Source organism: Schistocerca americana, chromosome 7 (genome assembly GCF_021461395.2).
Source record: "Schistocerca americana isolate TAMUIC-IGC-003095 chromosome 7, iqSchAmer2.1, whole genome shotgun sequence".
Lineage (NCBI taxonomy): Eukaryota > Metazoa > Arthropoda > Insecta > Orthoptera > Acrididae > Schistocerca > Schistocerca americana.
The window spans coordinates 102,819,242-102,835,831 of record NC_060125.1 but is presented as its reverse complement, the minus strand read 5'-3'; positions in this window follow the sequence as shown (position 1 = coordinate 102,835,831).

Sequence of the window (16,590 nt, the reverse complement as noted above, 5' to 3'; positions counted from 1 at the left end):
TTTGTTTCATGGTTTCCTTAGCCCCGCACTTTTCTCTCTTTCTTTATGCCTTTTTCTACAACTATTAGCATGTTTTTAGTTATGTGCGTCCCCAACTCGACACAATGAGTGCACTTACTACTTCTCAGTTCCTTACTGTTAAACTAAAAAAAAACTGAAAAAATAAAAAATAAATAAATGAATAAATAAAATAAAAAAATTCACAGTAATAAACCAACTGCATCCTTTGTACCACATCCCCAGGATGGGAAGGAGGAGACATCGTGGCCAGGCCTCGGGTTGCGATCCCTGCCCACCTTGCCTCCGCCACCCCACTACCTGATCAATCTCCCCCCCCCCCCCCCCAAAAAAAAAAAAAGTCAACATGACAGATTGCCATCCTACGGGCCCGAGTTCGATTCCCGGCTGGGTCGGGGATTTTCTCCGCTCGGGGACTGGGTCTACTGTTGTCTTCTCGTCATCATTTCATCCCCATCCGGCGCGCGGGTCGCCCAATGTGGCGTCGAATGTAGTAAGAGCTGCATCCTGTAAGGGGCCTCCCGGCAATGACGCCAAACGCTCGTATCCAATTTTTACCATTCAGATTGGCATACGCCCTCACAGCAGGCCTGGCCGACCCCTGGTGACTGGCGATTACCGAGAATACAAGGACCGAATAAACACCGGACTTTCCCCGTAACGTGCTTATTGGCTCTGAGCACTATGGGACTTAACTTCTGAGGTCATCAGTCCCCACGAACTTAGAACTACTTAAACCTAACTAACCTAAGGACATCACACACACCCATGCCCGAGGCAGGATTCGGACCTGCGACCGTAGCGGTCGCATGGTTCCAGACTGTAGCGCCTAGAACCGCTCGGCCACCCCGGCCGGCTAACGTGCTTTTTGCTCATGTCACTACATTGTAAGCACTTTCCACCTCACTGCAGTTCCCTCCACTGGCAATTACTTTTCCAAAGTCTCTTCCATTTTTGTAGATCCCTTTCTGGGATGGTGCGCAGGGGCCTGACAGCATTGCCCTGAATCTCCACTATGGTCTAGAAACGACGTTTCTCAACGTGGTTTTAAGTTCGATAAACAGTAAAACGTCTGCTGGAGCTGGTTCCGGAGAGTAGGGTAGATGGGCATAACGGGAGTCTGACTTTTGCCAGATGGCCCGAACAAGGAGCCACGCGTGAGCCAGCGCTTTGTCACGAGGCAACAACAAAGTTGGCTTCTGCTCAATTCATGACCCTTTCTGAGTGTACCATCTCTCAAACGCGTTCAAGATCGTTGGTGATTTCCTGATTTGCCGTATAACCATGTGGTTCAAACATCTGATGGACAGTGCCTCTGCAGTCAAAACACAAGAAGACAACCAACCAGACAACCAACATCACCTCTTTCCTCGACCGACTCATGCTTTCTTTTTCTGGACACTGTGCCTAGAGAATCGAACATCTCTGTGAAAGATTTACCTGATTCGTAGCAAAATTCCATACACACGCGTTGCTCTTCAAACTCTTTCATTGGCCAAAATTGTTAAATCTCTCGTAGCCACTTGTTAGGAAATCGCCTGTTGGCTTCTGCTCAAACGAAGATCGAAGAAATCGAGACAGAAGCCAACAGGCAATATATCTTTCACTGTCGTTTTTTTAATAATGCGACGAACAGCGTGTACAGGCGCTCGCTCCAGAGGCTGTAGCTCGGCTTTTAACGTTCACAACGAAACGAGAACAACAGCAGTTTGTTGTCTAAATTTATCACAAGATGTGCTCAGTAATCACAGCGCCGGTAGAGCCACTGTTCCAAACGTTTGGCCTTTTTCTGAACATCACTCGTATAGGCATAGTTTACTTCATTTAGCTGCTTGCTGAGTACCTGTCGTTGTCCTCTTCACCCCGGCCATCACCTCACCCCTCTAATTCAATCTCCTCATCCTCTTCCCTGTCTCTGTCCATGTCCTACCCCACAGCCCCCAACCTCCCCCCTATCTGACAATCTGCTCATCCTCCCACTCTGTTTATCTCCTCATCGCCCTTCTCTCTGTTCACCCCCTCTCTCCACCGAGCTCTTCCTTATCGCTATTTATTTCCTCCGGTCCTCTCTCTGTCCATCTCTTCCTCTTCTCTCACCAAGTTATCACTCAGCAAGCTGGAGATTCGTACCCACAAAGTATTTATTTCCAGATTGTAATTAATATGTGTACCGTGTTTATTACAAGTTTTAGAAAAAGGTGTACAAAAACTTTTACTGCCTAGAACGCAATTTACACCAGACACTTGAAACATGATAACTACTTTCGGTTCTCTATGACAACCATTTTAAGATCTGTAAACAAGAAGAACAAAAATCGCCTCAGAAACGAACTCCTTACAAAATAATATACAGTTTAAACATGTTAAAGCCAACTCAATATACATGGTGATTCTTACTTACGTTTTAAAACACTCCGAAGCGTCGTAGACGGCGCTGAGACCAGTTATTTGGCGAAATACACATGAGGCTGCAAGTGGCGGGAGATACCCCAAAAGTGAATGACACATGTTGAACATGTGATGTCACCAGATGGCCTACCATGCCGCACGTGCTGGGATTGTTGTTCTTATCCTCGCCAGTAGGGATGCTACACATGCTCTGATAGGCTACTCCGATTTCATTCTTGCATTGTCCGATGTATTCCGGTTGTGCTCGCAAATAGCAACGAAGTAGAAACGTTTCATATGGTAGATCTTGCCTGATAATTAACATTGATTTCAGAACACTGTGTTACCTTCCCTCAATACATTTTCAACCTTCCTTGTTTACTTACGTGCAGGGTCCCCATTTCACATGTTCGTCGATCCATAGTAGCAAACGATGCATGAGAAGGTAAAATGCGCTGTGAGAAACGTTGTGCATAAATACGACTTGCTGCATGGACACTGGAATTAGCAGCACCAAAATATAGACGCATATCTGCAAGCTTGTTAAATACCACTTGTATTACCACCATCGCGAGCACTGCCGTATCACATCGGATGATGCAAGAACGAAAACAGAGTAAACTAGCGAAGCGATGTGTAGAATCGACGAGTCCAAAAGTTACATGTCAGACGAGGAACGCTGTCTAGTGACGTCCCATGTTCAAGATTTCTCTTCCAATTTTTGGATATTTCCCGACATTTGTGCTCCCATATGTCTTGTATTAAATCAGTTGTCGCAGCGTCAGCTACGTCACTTTGGGGATTTTTAAACTCCAATAAGAACCACTCTGTGTATAGGGAGAGCCATCACCACCAGTAAAGTGAACACACGGGTACTGTTATACAGCTTTGAAACTAACCTACCGCTCAAATTGTAAATGCAGGTGAATTTTCATTGAACAGTATCAGCCGTGAACAACATACCAGACTAGGACAATATTAATGTTAAGAGTATTATCCAGGGCGAACCAGGTACGTAGTACCCTTCAGAAATAAACAACTATCTTAGCAACAAAAATGTAGTACATGAATCCAAATTTTCTAGAAATTTTAAAATAAGAGATGGATACACACTAAAGACTAGAAATTTATCCTATATGTTAAAATGACAACATGCGACATATAAAAGACATATCCTTTGTCAAATGAAATGTGATGTGGCCTCACACTTCGGACATCATAGCACCTACTGCATGGGCATCCCACTTTACTCCCAACCATCACAGGATGCCTGCATCACAGGGTATACATTCTCCAGGAAAACCTACGCCGTCTGTGTTGGCAAAACAAAGACTTATCGGCGGCCACAACACACCACCAGGTCTCCACCAACGGCCGCCAGGGACCGCTACCCGTTCGCGGCTAGCCTAGGAACTACTTTGATACGCCAGGCACGTGATCGCAAATAGTTCCGACAGATACATCGGCCAAAGGGCTTTACAAGGCGGCGCACTGCCGGAAAAAGGCCCCTCACCCCCTGGTTGCTCCTCTCCTCTCCCGTCCCCGCCGCTGCCGCGCCTTCACCGTTGTGTGCCCCCTACCCTCCATCTGTACACCCTACATCTTCTTTCCCAAGGTGGCTTCCATCAACTCACCTTCCCAGATGATGCCCTCTCTCCCTCCATTTATCCCTCCTATCAACTCTGATCATCACTCCCCCTCCTTTCCTCTGTCCTTTTCCCGGGCTCCCTCTACCCCCCTTCCATCCTCTTTCTTCCCCACCTCCCCTCTCTTTGCCCCCTTCTCTCCCCCGAGTCCTTTTACATTTCCCTCCTCTGCCTCCTCTCATTCGTTTTCTTCCTTCCTCCCTCCTTGTTCTTCCCCCTCCTCCAGCCCCCCCCCCCTCTGCCTTTGGCTCGGGAGTGTCATCCTTGTGCCGCTACTTTCTCGCAGTGTTCTACTACTGTGAGTGTTCTCCAGTGTGTGTTTTACAGTGAGTGTTCCGTGTTGTGTTTTTTGGGAAGTGTTGCGAATGGCCATCATACTGTCGCTGGGTGTGCGTTTTATCTCTTGTGAACAGAAATCAGACTGTCACCATGTTTTTTAATTGTGTGTGTACTATGTTACTTGTCTGATTCCTGTGTCTTTTATAAACGTTGCCACCCCCTTTTTGCTTTCTGTTTTAACTTTCCGCATTTTTCCGCCATTTTACACTTGACGTCACCATTTTATTGCCTGTTTTTCTTGTTTCTTTTCTTCTTCCATTTTTAAAATGAAAGTCTGTAGGCTGTAGAGCAGCATACTAAGCTGCTGCCAGCCCGCCCCCTTCGGGGTGAATTGAAAATCAATAAAGGAAAAAAAAAGCCGGAAAAAGGCAAAAGGCAGCTCGGAAGAATACAGACCTGCCGCCCTGGTAGCCATGACCATACACCTCTTCTAGCTGGCCGATTTCTTGGTGTAGTCGATGAACCTCTTGACGCTGTAGAACTGTTGGTATTCGCTCCCTGTGAAGAGTTGGGTCTTCATCATCATCATCATCATCATCATCATCATCATCATCATCATCATCATCATCATTATTATTATTATTATTATTATTATTATTATTATTATTATTTCTTATTTTGTGGTTGTGTCGATTAGCAGTTAGGATCGAGTCGGGTGTTCTTTCGGATATTGTATTATTTTTGGTGAGTCCAATAAATTGTTTTCGGACTTGTGTTTTCCGCTTTTCTATTCTGCTAGCGCAGATACTTCAAAATGAACACATTATGATTCAACACCAAAAGTATCAGAACACACGAAAATCCTGCGAGACACAGGTGAAAAAAGGCGGGGGCTAGTTCCATAAGTAAAACTGCGATAGTTATCCATTGATAGCATTTGTAAAACAGATGTTACGGTTAGGAAGCTTTGTGCAATGGCAACAAGAATTAAAAACTGTTCGGCAGTTGTAAAAGAATGGTCCACACGGTATATAGTAATATTAAGAAGTGTACCTGTGTTAATAACAGTCATAAAAATAAGGAGGAAGCCATACCCTGGTTGACAAGGGAGTAGTCTACTATAACCTATAAAATAGGCGTTACATTACGTGTACCTGTTGTTAACAGAAATCAAATAAATCTGACCGAGCTTGAATGGCGCTACATCCCCATTCTCAGAATAAATGAACTGTCCAAGGACTCTCTCCGTCATGGAAGAAATAACCAACCGCACCAACACGCGACGCGCGAGTACATTTTAATTAATTTTAACATATTTACAAGCTTATACAAGAGAACACGCTAATGATTAGTAAGAATAAGCCGGCCGCGGTGGCCAAGCGGTTCTAGGCGCTTCAGTCCGGAACCGCGCGTCTGCTACGGTCGCAGGTTCGAATCCTGCCTCGGGCATGGATGTGTGTGATGTCCTTAGGTTAGTTAGGTTTAAGTGGTTCTAAGCTCTAGGGGACTGATGACCTCAGATGTTAAGTCCCATAGTGCTCAGAGCCATTTGAACCATTTGCCAATAAGAATAAAGTTAATTTTTATATATTCCTCTTACAACTCCACAAATAATTAATTATAAGAAACGTGATTAGAAATCCAAACCATATTAAATAAAAGGAACGGTATATATAAAAAATATAACACCCACATGGTACATAGTTAGGTGTAACAGGATTTACAAGCACAACACTTCAGACATATCCTGTATTGAAACATAAAACGATCAGCGTGGTGAGACCACAAGTATCGATGAAGGGCGACATCTGCCGTGAAGCAGAGCAGAGTCCGCTGTCAGGATAGCAGGCGGACGCGGCTAGATGGCGTACGTCGGCGGAGAGCTCACAATCCCAGAGGCCGAAGAAGTGCGGTCGCTTATCAATACCTACTTATGAACTACACAACATTTGAAACTTCCTGGCATATTAAAACTGTGTGCCCGACCGAGACTCGAACTCGGGTCCTTTGCCGTTCGCGGGCAAGTGCTCTACCAACTGAGCTACCGAAGCACGACTCACGCCCGGTCCTCACAGCTTTACTTCTGCCAGTACCTCGTCTCCTACCTTCCAAACTTTACAGAAGCTCTCCTGCGAGCCTTTGAGAACTAGCACTCCTGAAAGAAAGAATACTGCGGAGACATGGCTTAGCCACAGCCTGGGGGATGTTTCCAGGATGAGATTTTCACTCTGCAACGGAGTGTGCGCTGCTATGAAACTTCCTGGCAGGTTAAAATTGTGTGCAGAGTGAAAATCTCATTCTGGAAACATGTCCCAGGCCGAGTTCAAGTCTCGGTCGGGCACACAGTTTTAATCTGCCAGGAAGTTTCATATCAGCGCACACTCCGCTGCAGAATGAAAATCTCATTCTGTATACAACATTTCATCAAAAATACTAAAAAAATGTTCTGGCTGAACTCCTTTTGTTTATTCAAGATCGTATCAAGGGCCTTCCTCATACAAGAGGACATCTTCAGTTCCTCGAACGGATCTGGTTTTCTTCCCTTTGGTACACAACGCAATATTTCTGTCCTATGTTCAGTGTCCTGCACCGTGCGCCTCTCAATGACAACGTGTGTGCCGAAAACTGTTCTTTTTTGGGACTAAGTATCTTCCCTGAAGTGTATGTCAAAATAGTGGCCCGTCTGCCCAATATAATAACTGTCGAAGTCGTTGCAATTGATCTTGTAGACACCGCATTTTCTAACAACCTAGAAGTTGCGGCTGTTCGGTGTCGTAAGCGCGTCCGAAGCTAGTTTTCTGGATACCACTCCTAGCGTCCGTCTCGCGGCAACACTGTGTTTTGCGGCACCTACGAAATAAAAAAAAAAATGGTTCAAATGGCTCTGAGCACTATGGGACTTAACTTCTAAGGTCATCAGTCCCCCTAGAACTTAGAACTACTTAAACCTAACCAACCTAAGGACATCACGCACATCCACGCCCGAGGCAGGATTCGAACCAGCGACCGTAGCGGTCTCGCGGTTCCAGACTGTAGCGCCTAGAACCGCTCGGCCACCTTGGCCGGCAGTGATTCAACAATCATATTCTATTTCCAAAGTTTGGTTGAAATCAATCCAGGGGTTTATGGGGTTTTATGCCCAGGGCTTTGCCAGAATATGCCCACGCAAGATATATTTCACGTATACGAGGGTTAGAACTTAAATAGTGGCAACTATTTATTCACAACCGATACAAAAGAGTTACATGTTTGCACTTGTCACTGTCCTTCAAAGTAGTCGCCAGCGTTGTGAAGAAACCGTTCCCAGCGATGTGTAAGTCGTAGTATACCGTTAGCAGAGCCTGTACTGTTGATGGTGCGAATGGAGCCGTCTACTGCCTGTCAAATCTCTGGAACAGTTCCGAAGCGAATGCCACGAAGCCAAAAATGAAACACCAAACCAACGAATTGCGTCATTATGGGTCGCCGCGAAAGTCGAAAGTGTGTCAGAGCCCCAATATGGTGAAAGTTCTGGTGATTCACGTGTACGAATGTGATGGTGTTATCTTAAAGCAATACGTTGCTCCACAGCAGACCGTCAATGCACAGTATTACTGTTCGTTTTTGGAGCGTCACCTGCGACCAGCTTTGCGAAAGAAGCTGTGACACTTTCTGCGCAACCCACCCATCATTAAGCACGTCAATGTGCGGGCGCATACAACGCAAGTTGTCGCTGCGCTCGATGGGACTGGGAAGTGCTTTACCATCCATCATACTCCCCGGACTTACGTCCTTGTGACTTATTTGATTCCGAAGATGAAGGAACCACTTCGTGGCATTCGCTTCAGAACTGTGCCAGAGATTCGACAAGCAGTGGACCGCTCCATTCACACCATCAACAGAACAGGCTCTGCTAATGGTATACTACGCCTTCCACGTAGCAGGCAACGGGTTCTACACATCGCTGGTGACAGTAACAGGTGCTAACATGTAACTCTTATGTATCGGTTGTGAATAAATAGTCGCCACTATCTAAGTTCCAACCCTCGTGTTTAACTCACGTCACACTTATTTGTACACATATTTCAGCTGTTCAAATGGTTCAAATGGCTCTGAGCACTATGGGACTTAACATCTATGGTCATCAGTCCCCTAGAACTTAGAACTACTTAAACCCCAACTAACCTAAGGACATCACACAACACCCAGTCATCACTAGGCAGAGAAAATCCCTGACCCCGCCGGGAATCGAACCCGGGAACCCGGGCGCGGGAAGCGAGAACGCTATCGCACGACCACGAGCTGCGGACTATTTCAGCTGTATCTGTAGCAAATGTCTCCCTGCAATTTCATTTTCATCCAGCCTTACGTTTATGACGGCAGAACTCTTGCACAATGTGTCGTACAATGATAAAATTTCCTCGGAACGTTCAGTGGTGTATTTGGTTACTTTCTCGAACTGTGTTGTGAATAAGGTTAGCAGTAAAATAATTAACTGAAACATTGGCATCATGTGGCAGGTTTTCACGCATCTGAGTGTTTATGACGTCACATCTCCCGGACTGTAGTAGAATGATATAATTTTGCAGATACATTCAGTGGTATATGCCAATATTGCATGCAGAAAGTATCATGATTATATATAGTAGTAAAGAAGTAACAAATTAAAACGACATGCCTCATTCTGCAGTTTTACTGCATGAAGAGCGAAAAACGTAGTAAGTGATAGAAGAAAAGTTTCGTAAAAGTTTAAAATTATCCGTAAAGTTTGTTGCAAATCGCCAAGTGCTTTCATTCCCAAACACTAATTGAATAAATTCTGGGAATTCGCTCATCTACAGCTACACTTGTTTTTCACCCCCAGCCCTGCCTCTTTGAGCCACAGCGATTCTTTCCAGGCAGTGAGTTCTATGTGTATGAGTTCTATGTGTACCTAGTTTGGTTGAAATCGGTCCAGTGGTTTAGGAGGAGATGCGGAACGCACATACATACCTAAATACATGCATCCATAGGTACTATATTGTTATAATATGTGTGGATTTCATGTGGCACACGTTTCGAGCGCCCACCATCTGCCCTCTTCCACCAAGATCACCACTTATTTGCACCTGTATAGTAGATGGAATTACTCCTACCAATTTTGTTCGGTTGCACTTGAATGCTAACCATTTGTATATCAAATCATGTAATACATCTGACGCCAGTTCACACCGATGAGGTAAAACATTATGACTACTGCCCGCGGCGACGCTGGATGCCGCTTGATGACGTTGCGGGCACGTGACGCGGCAACGAAAGTGTGTAAGACGAAAGTGTGTAAGCGGATCGGACACGGACGGGGTATCACCTTAGCGACGATATGGGCTGCAAATGGGGAAATTCATTAAGCGTCTTTGATAAAGAACAGATTATTATTACTCAGAGACTGTGAACGAGTATCGCGAAAAAGGCGAAGCTGGCCGAAGATCACGTGCTTCTGTCGTGAACGTCTACGGAAAGAGGTGGGAGGGCAGTGAGATTACCACTAGGTGCTAAGTGATTGGACGTCAACGACCCTTCACAGAACGTGTGGTTCAGATGCTTGTCTGCTTCGTAAATTAGGACGGATGGTGATCCGCAGCCCCTCTGCTGAAAGAGCACAATGCTAGTACACGCACAAGTGTTTCGGAGCACCCCATTCACCGTACATTGTTGAACATGCAGCAAACCACGTTCGCATGTTTACCAAACATCGTCAATTACGATTGCAATGGGCACGGGACCATCGTCATTCAACCATCCAGCAAATGAAACATGTCAGCTCTTCGAATGAATCACATTTTTGCTACACTAGCTGGATGGTCGTCTCTCCAAACGCCGTCGTCGAATTGAACGGCTCCTCGAAACGTAGAGCGCGCCACGGACACAGGCTGGTGGGAACAGTATTATGTTACGGGAGGCATTCTCCTTCAGTTGCATGGGACCTGCGGTAGTAATCGAAGAGACGCTGACAGCTGAAAAAATGGTTCAAATGGCTCTGAGTACTACGGGACTTAACTTCTAAGGTCATCAGTCCCCTAGAACTTAGAACTAATTAAACTTAACTAACCTAAGGACATCACACACATCCATGCCCGAGGCAGGATTCGAACCTGCGACCGTAGCGGTCGCGCGGTTCCAGACTTGACAGCTGAAAACCGCCTGCATCCCTTCACGATTGATGTCTTCCCTGACGGCGATGTCATCTTGCAGCAGTATAATTTTCCGTGTCTTGGAGCCAGAGTTTCAGGAGTACTATAGTGAACTCACGTTGATGTCTCGGCGACCAAATTCGCCTGAAGTAAATCCTGTGGAACACATCTGGCTCGCTATCGGGAGCCGTCACGGCGTATGCAAATCAGTGGCCCATTATATACTGAAATTACATAACCTGTGCGTAGGCACGAAATGCCTAAACCTCCACTGAAATGTCCAAATGGTTCTGCATTAACCTACCAATAAACTGTCGGATGCCTGAAACGCAGAATCAGTGATATATTTCGTCCCAAAGACGGTCAAACACACAATTAAGCAGGCGGTAATAATGTTTAGCCTCATCAGTAGAGACCTAGATATTTGCATTTTGCTAATGAATTTGCATATTTGGCTCCTTTTCACCGTATATCGCATATTTTAACTAAAAACTAGTGACGATGCATATTTTCGCCATTTGTTTACAATATTTTAAAAATTTTTATGGGTGTCTGTAGCTCGACCTAGTTTTGATGTCTCACAGATTGACGACTACCTAGAACTGTGTGCAATCGCTAACCGAGAGTGCACTGCCTAGCAAAATCATTATAGAAGAGGAACAGGAACAGTCAGACAGAACCAATGCTCCTGCAGCTGCGCTCCCGGTTAATGCCCTACCGTACGCATCGGCAACAATTAAATTAGACTACGTAAGCTTTTAGTCGCACATCCATTTTTTCAGTTTAGCTTTCTATTTACTTCTATACATTTGAACGCGTTTACAACGTGTAGTGTCTAGTGTGTAACGTGTTCTGCGACATTGCGACACTCCGCCCGAAAAAACAAACGTTTCGTGGATAGCTGACCATGCTGTAACTTTTACATATGACAGAAGAATTGTTCTATATTTTCGAGTTTGCGAGAAAAATTTATCGTGCAAAAAAAAGAAAAAAAAGCTTTCAAATAGACGAGCATATCAAGATAGCTCTTTATATCGCAGTAACGCGGAAGAAAGAACCACGACAACAACTTCTGACTACAGGAAGTTTCAGTAGGAAGAATTTGTCCAAAGGTAGCCAAAAAAGTCGGTTTAACATGAATCTATGTGAAGCAATATTACTTCTCATAGACTTAGTAACCCAGTCCTCAAAGGCTTCTTACGCAATTATTGCTTAAATCAAAACATACCAGATGAATCAGCATTGAGTAAAGATATAGTAGGGGTCAGTGAAGTGAAGTGGAAGGAAGACAAGGATTTCTGGTCAGATGAGTTTCGAGTAATATCAACAGCAGCAGAAAATGGTATAACAGGTGTAGGATTCGTTATGAATAGGAAGGTAGAGCAGAGGGTGTGTTACTGTGAACAGTTCAGTGACCGGGTTGTTCTAATCAGAATCGACAGCAGACCAACACCGACAACGATAGCTCAGGTATACATGCCGACGTCGCAAGCTGGAGATGCACAGATAGAGAAAGTGTATGAGGATATTGAAAGGGTAATGGAGTATGTAAAGGGAGACGAAAATCTAATAGTCATGGGCGACTGGAATCCAGTTGTAGGGGAAGGAGTAGAAGAAAAGGTTACACGAGAATATGGGCTTGGGACTAGGAATGAAATAGGAGAAAGACTAATTGAGTTCTGTAACAAGTTTCAGCTAGTAATAGCGAATTCCCTGTTCAATAATCACAAGAGGGGGAGGTATACTTGGAAAAGGCCGGGAGATACCGGAAGATTTCAATTAGATTACATCATGGTCAGACAGAGATTCCGAAATCAGAAGATACTGGATTGTAAGGCGTACTCAGGAGCAGATATAGACTCAGATCACAATATAGTAGTGATGAAGAGTAGGCTGAAGTTCAAGACATTAGTCAGGAAGAATCAATACGCAAAGAAGTGGGATACGGAAGTACTAAGGAATGACGAGATACGTTTGAAGTTCTCTAACGCTATAGATACAGCAATAAGGAACAGCGCAGTAGGCAGTACAGTTGAAGAGGACTGGTCATCTCTAAAAAGGGCCATCACAGAATTTGGGAAGGAGAACATAGGTACAAAGATGGTAGCTGCGAAGAAACCATGGGTAACAGAAGGAATACTTCAGTTCATTGATGAAAAGAGGAAGTACAAACATGTTCCGGGAAAATCGGGAATACAGAAAAACTTGTCGCTGAGAAATGAAATAAATAGGAAGTGCAGGAAAGCTAAGACGAAATGGCTGCAGGAAAAATGTGAAGACATCGAAAAAGATATGATTGTCGGAAGGACAGACTCAGCATACAAGAAAGTCAAAACAACCTTTGGTGACATTAAAAGCAACGGTGGCAACATTAAGAGTGCAACAGGAATTCCACTGTTAAATGCAGAGGAGAGAGCAGATAGATGGAAAGAATACATTGAAAGCCTCTATGAGGGTGAATATTTGTGTGATGTGATAGAAGAAGAAACAGGAGTCGATTTAGATGAGATAGGGGATCCAGTATTAGAATCGGAATTTCAAAGAGCTTTGGAGGACTTACGGTCAAGTAAGGCAGAAGGGATGGATAACATTCCATCAGAATTTCTAAAATCATTGCGGGAAGTGGCAACAAAACGACTATTCTCGTTGGTGTGTAGAATATATGAGTCTGGCGATATACCATCTGACTTTCGGAAAAGCATCATCCACACAATTCCGAAGACGGCAAGAGCTGACAAGTGCGAGAATTATCGCACAATCAGCTTAACAGCTCATGCATCGAAGCTGCTTACAAGAATAATATACAGAAGAATGGAAAAGAAAATTGAGAATGCTCTAGGTGACGATTAGTTTGGTTTTAGGAAAGGTAAAGGGACGAGAGAGGCAATTCTGACGTTACGGCTAATAATGGAAGCAAGGCTAAAGAAAGATCAAGACACTTTCATAGGATTTGTCGACCTGGAAAAAGCGTTCGACAATATAAAATGGTGCAAGCTGTTCGAGATTCTGAAAAAAGTAGGGGTAAGCTATAGGGAGAGACGGGTCATATACAATATGTACAACAACCAAGAAGGAATAATAAGAGTGGACGATCAAGAACGAAGTGCTCGTATTAAGAAGGGTGTAAGACAAGGCTGTAGCCTTTCGCCCCTACTCTTCAATCTGTACATCGAGGAAGCAATGATGGAAATAAAAGAAAGGTCCTGGAGTGGAATTAAAATACAAGGTGAAAGGATATCAATGTTAAGATTCGCTGATGACATTGCTATCCTGAGTAAAAGTGAAGAAGAATTAAATTATCTGCTGCGCGGAATGAACAGTCTAATGAGTACACAGTATGGTTTGAGAGTAAATCGGAGAAAGACGAAGGTAATGAGAAGTAGTAGAAATGAGAACAGCGAGAAACTTAACATCAGGATTGATGGTCACGAAGTCAATGAAGTTAAGGAATTCTGCTACCTAGGCAGTAAAATAACGAATGACGGACGGAGCAAGGAGGACATCAAAAGCAGACTCGCTATGGCAAAAAAGGCATTTCTGGCCAAGAGAAGTCTACAAATATCAAATGCCGGCCTTAATTTGAGGAAGAAATTTCTGAGGATGTACGTCTGGAGTACAGTATTGAATGGTAGTGAAACATGGACTGTGGGAAAACCGAAACAGAAGAGAATCGAAGCATTTGAGATGTGGTGCTATAGACGAATGTTGAAAATTAGGTGGACTGATTAGGTAGGGAATGAGGAGGTTCTACGCAGAATCGGAGAGGAAAGGAATATGTGGAGAACACTGATAAGGAGAAGGGACAGGATGATAGGACATCTGCTAAGACATGAGGGAATGACTTCCATGGTACTAGAGGGAGCTGTAGAGGGCAAAAACTGTAGAGGGAGGCAGAGGTTGGAATACGTCAAGCAAATAATTGAGGACGTAGGTTGCAAGTGCTACTCTGAGACGAAGAGGTTAGCACAGGAAAGGAATTCGTGGCGGGCCGCATCAAACCAGTCAGTAGACTGATGACCAAAAAAAAAAGTCCTAGAAAAACATTCTTGGGCAATCTTTCCCATATGCAGTGGTTGAATCTTTCATTTGTATTCTGAGTACCCCCATGAAGACATTTACTAAGCCAAAGAGGGTCACTCAGGTCTCTAAAAATTGGTTTTATTTAATTAATAACAGGCTCAGGAAGAGAATGCTTTTTGGTAACCACACCAAGAATCTGCTCCTTTAGGGCAAAGTCTGTGAACACGGTGGTCATCTGTAGACAACTTCTGAAAGTAGGTGGCCCATACAGCTTTTCTCATTGCTGTAACATCAGTCAGAGGTGCAGTTCGTCTAGTGGCCAGTCCATAATAACTCTAGAGGTCTATTTCAGTTTCTGCCAATCTGCCACGGCCAGACATATTTTCCATCAGATAGCAACTTCCGTTTCTTTTCTTTTCGTAGCTTCCTCAATCTAGCACCCATCCTCTTTTGCACATGTCCACAACACACCAGTTTTGTTACCAAGGTATCACCATGAACATTGAACTCATTAATTCTATTGAAAGGTTTAGAGTCCTCATCACCTAGGTACTTCGTCTAGCTAACGTTATAAACGGGCAACGACCCATGAAATATTTTTACAGCTCCATTACACTCCATACCTCCACTGTAACCATCGTAATTCTTAGAACACTGATGTTAAATATTTCCTTCAGTGTTACCATGGCAGGTGTGACAGTACTTAGATAAACACCCAACAACTTTTCCATTCTTCAGAGAAGTAACAGTTACAACACCATTTAAGGAACGATGTCCTCGACGTTGCCATGTCCCATCAAGTGCAACAGCAATGTCCCTGGTTCCACCAATATTTACAGTTTCTTCTACTGCACGTTTCATAGATGCCTTAGTCACAACCGCAAGGCACTTAAAAATACTTTTATGTACTTGCTGAACCTACTGGGCGGAGGAGGAAGGCCCATCAAACCACAAAACGTTTGAGCAGCCTTTTTTCGTTTTCCTGTTGCACGCATTGCATACACTAACTTCAAATTCACATCACATGAATTATGCGCATTGTTTGAAGTCATTTTCAAGGTAGATTTATTGCAGGATGTACACAGAACAACCAAGTTTGACGCTAAGCCCTTCCTGCTACTTCGTTGTTCAGTTATTTCCAGACAGCCTACACCATCACATTGTTTACATTTCGTCACTATCTTTATCAAAGAAGATAAGATGCCCACATCAACAACAACAAATCCAGTACAAACAGTATCATTGTTAACACAAAAATTTGAATCACCAGGAGGCGTGTCATGTAGGAGTTTCTTCCCTAAAGAACTGCTACGTAAGTTACTTTCAACAGTGTGGCTTGCTTTGTTTGTGAACTGGATACCATGGAATTTCCTTTTATTGAATTCCTTGATGCGTGGCATAGTTCGTATTTATTGCTCACTAAAGGATATGTACTTCCACAAATATACGTAGCACTTGGGCAACGAAACTTGAGTAATACGTGAACAATCTGCTTCAGCGAAACAAAAGCAAATACCAGCAAAGAATCATTTACAGACACTAGAAACCTGCACTGTTACCAATATATACAATGTATAATACGTATAATCGCTGGAAACAAAGTGCAAAGCTCCCTTCGAAATAATACTGGTTTCTATATAAATGAAGGGGGCGTGGCGGCATACATGACCCTAACTTTAAAATTTGGTATATATAGGTCATTTTTCTTTTGAAACCCTGTAATGTATACATCAATGTAATCAGGGAAAACTATAGAATTTAATAAATTCATAAAAAATTTAGATTTTTCCACTATTTATAAGTACCCTGTACCCTTAATGATTCTGGTATTGAAATAGACATTGCTGTGATTAGCACACACTTTTCTCATACACCTGCAAGTATAAAAAAGCTTGAAACTCAAGGTTTGGCGTTGAATGAATCTATTCAGTTAACGAATAAAATTATTCTAGTGAACTTCTCATTGCCGGAGGTATTTACAAGAAAACTTTTGGAAAAGTTTGAAAACATTTTAAACAATAACCCACTCTTTGAACCCTTGTACCAAACTGATAGTTTTATCAATGGAATCGGTGAACTTTTACCAGAAG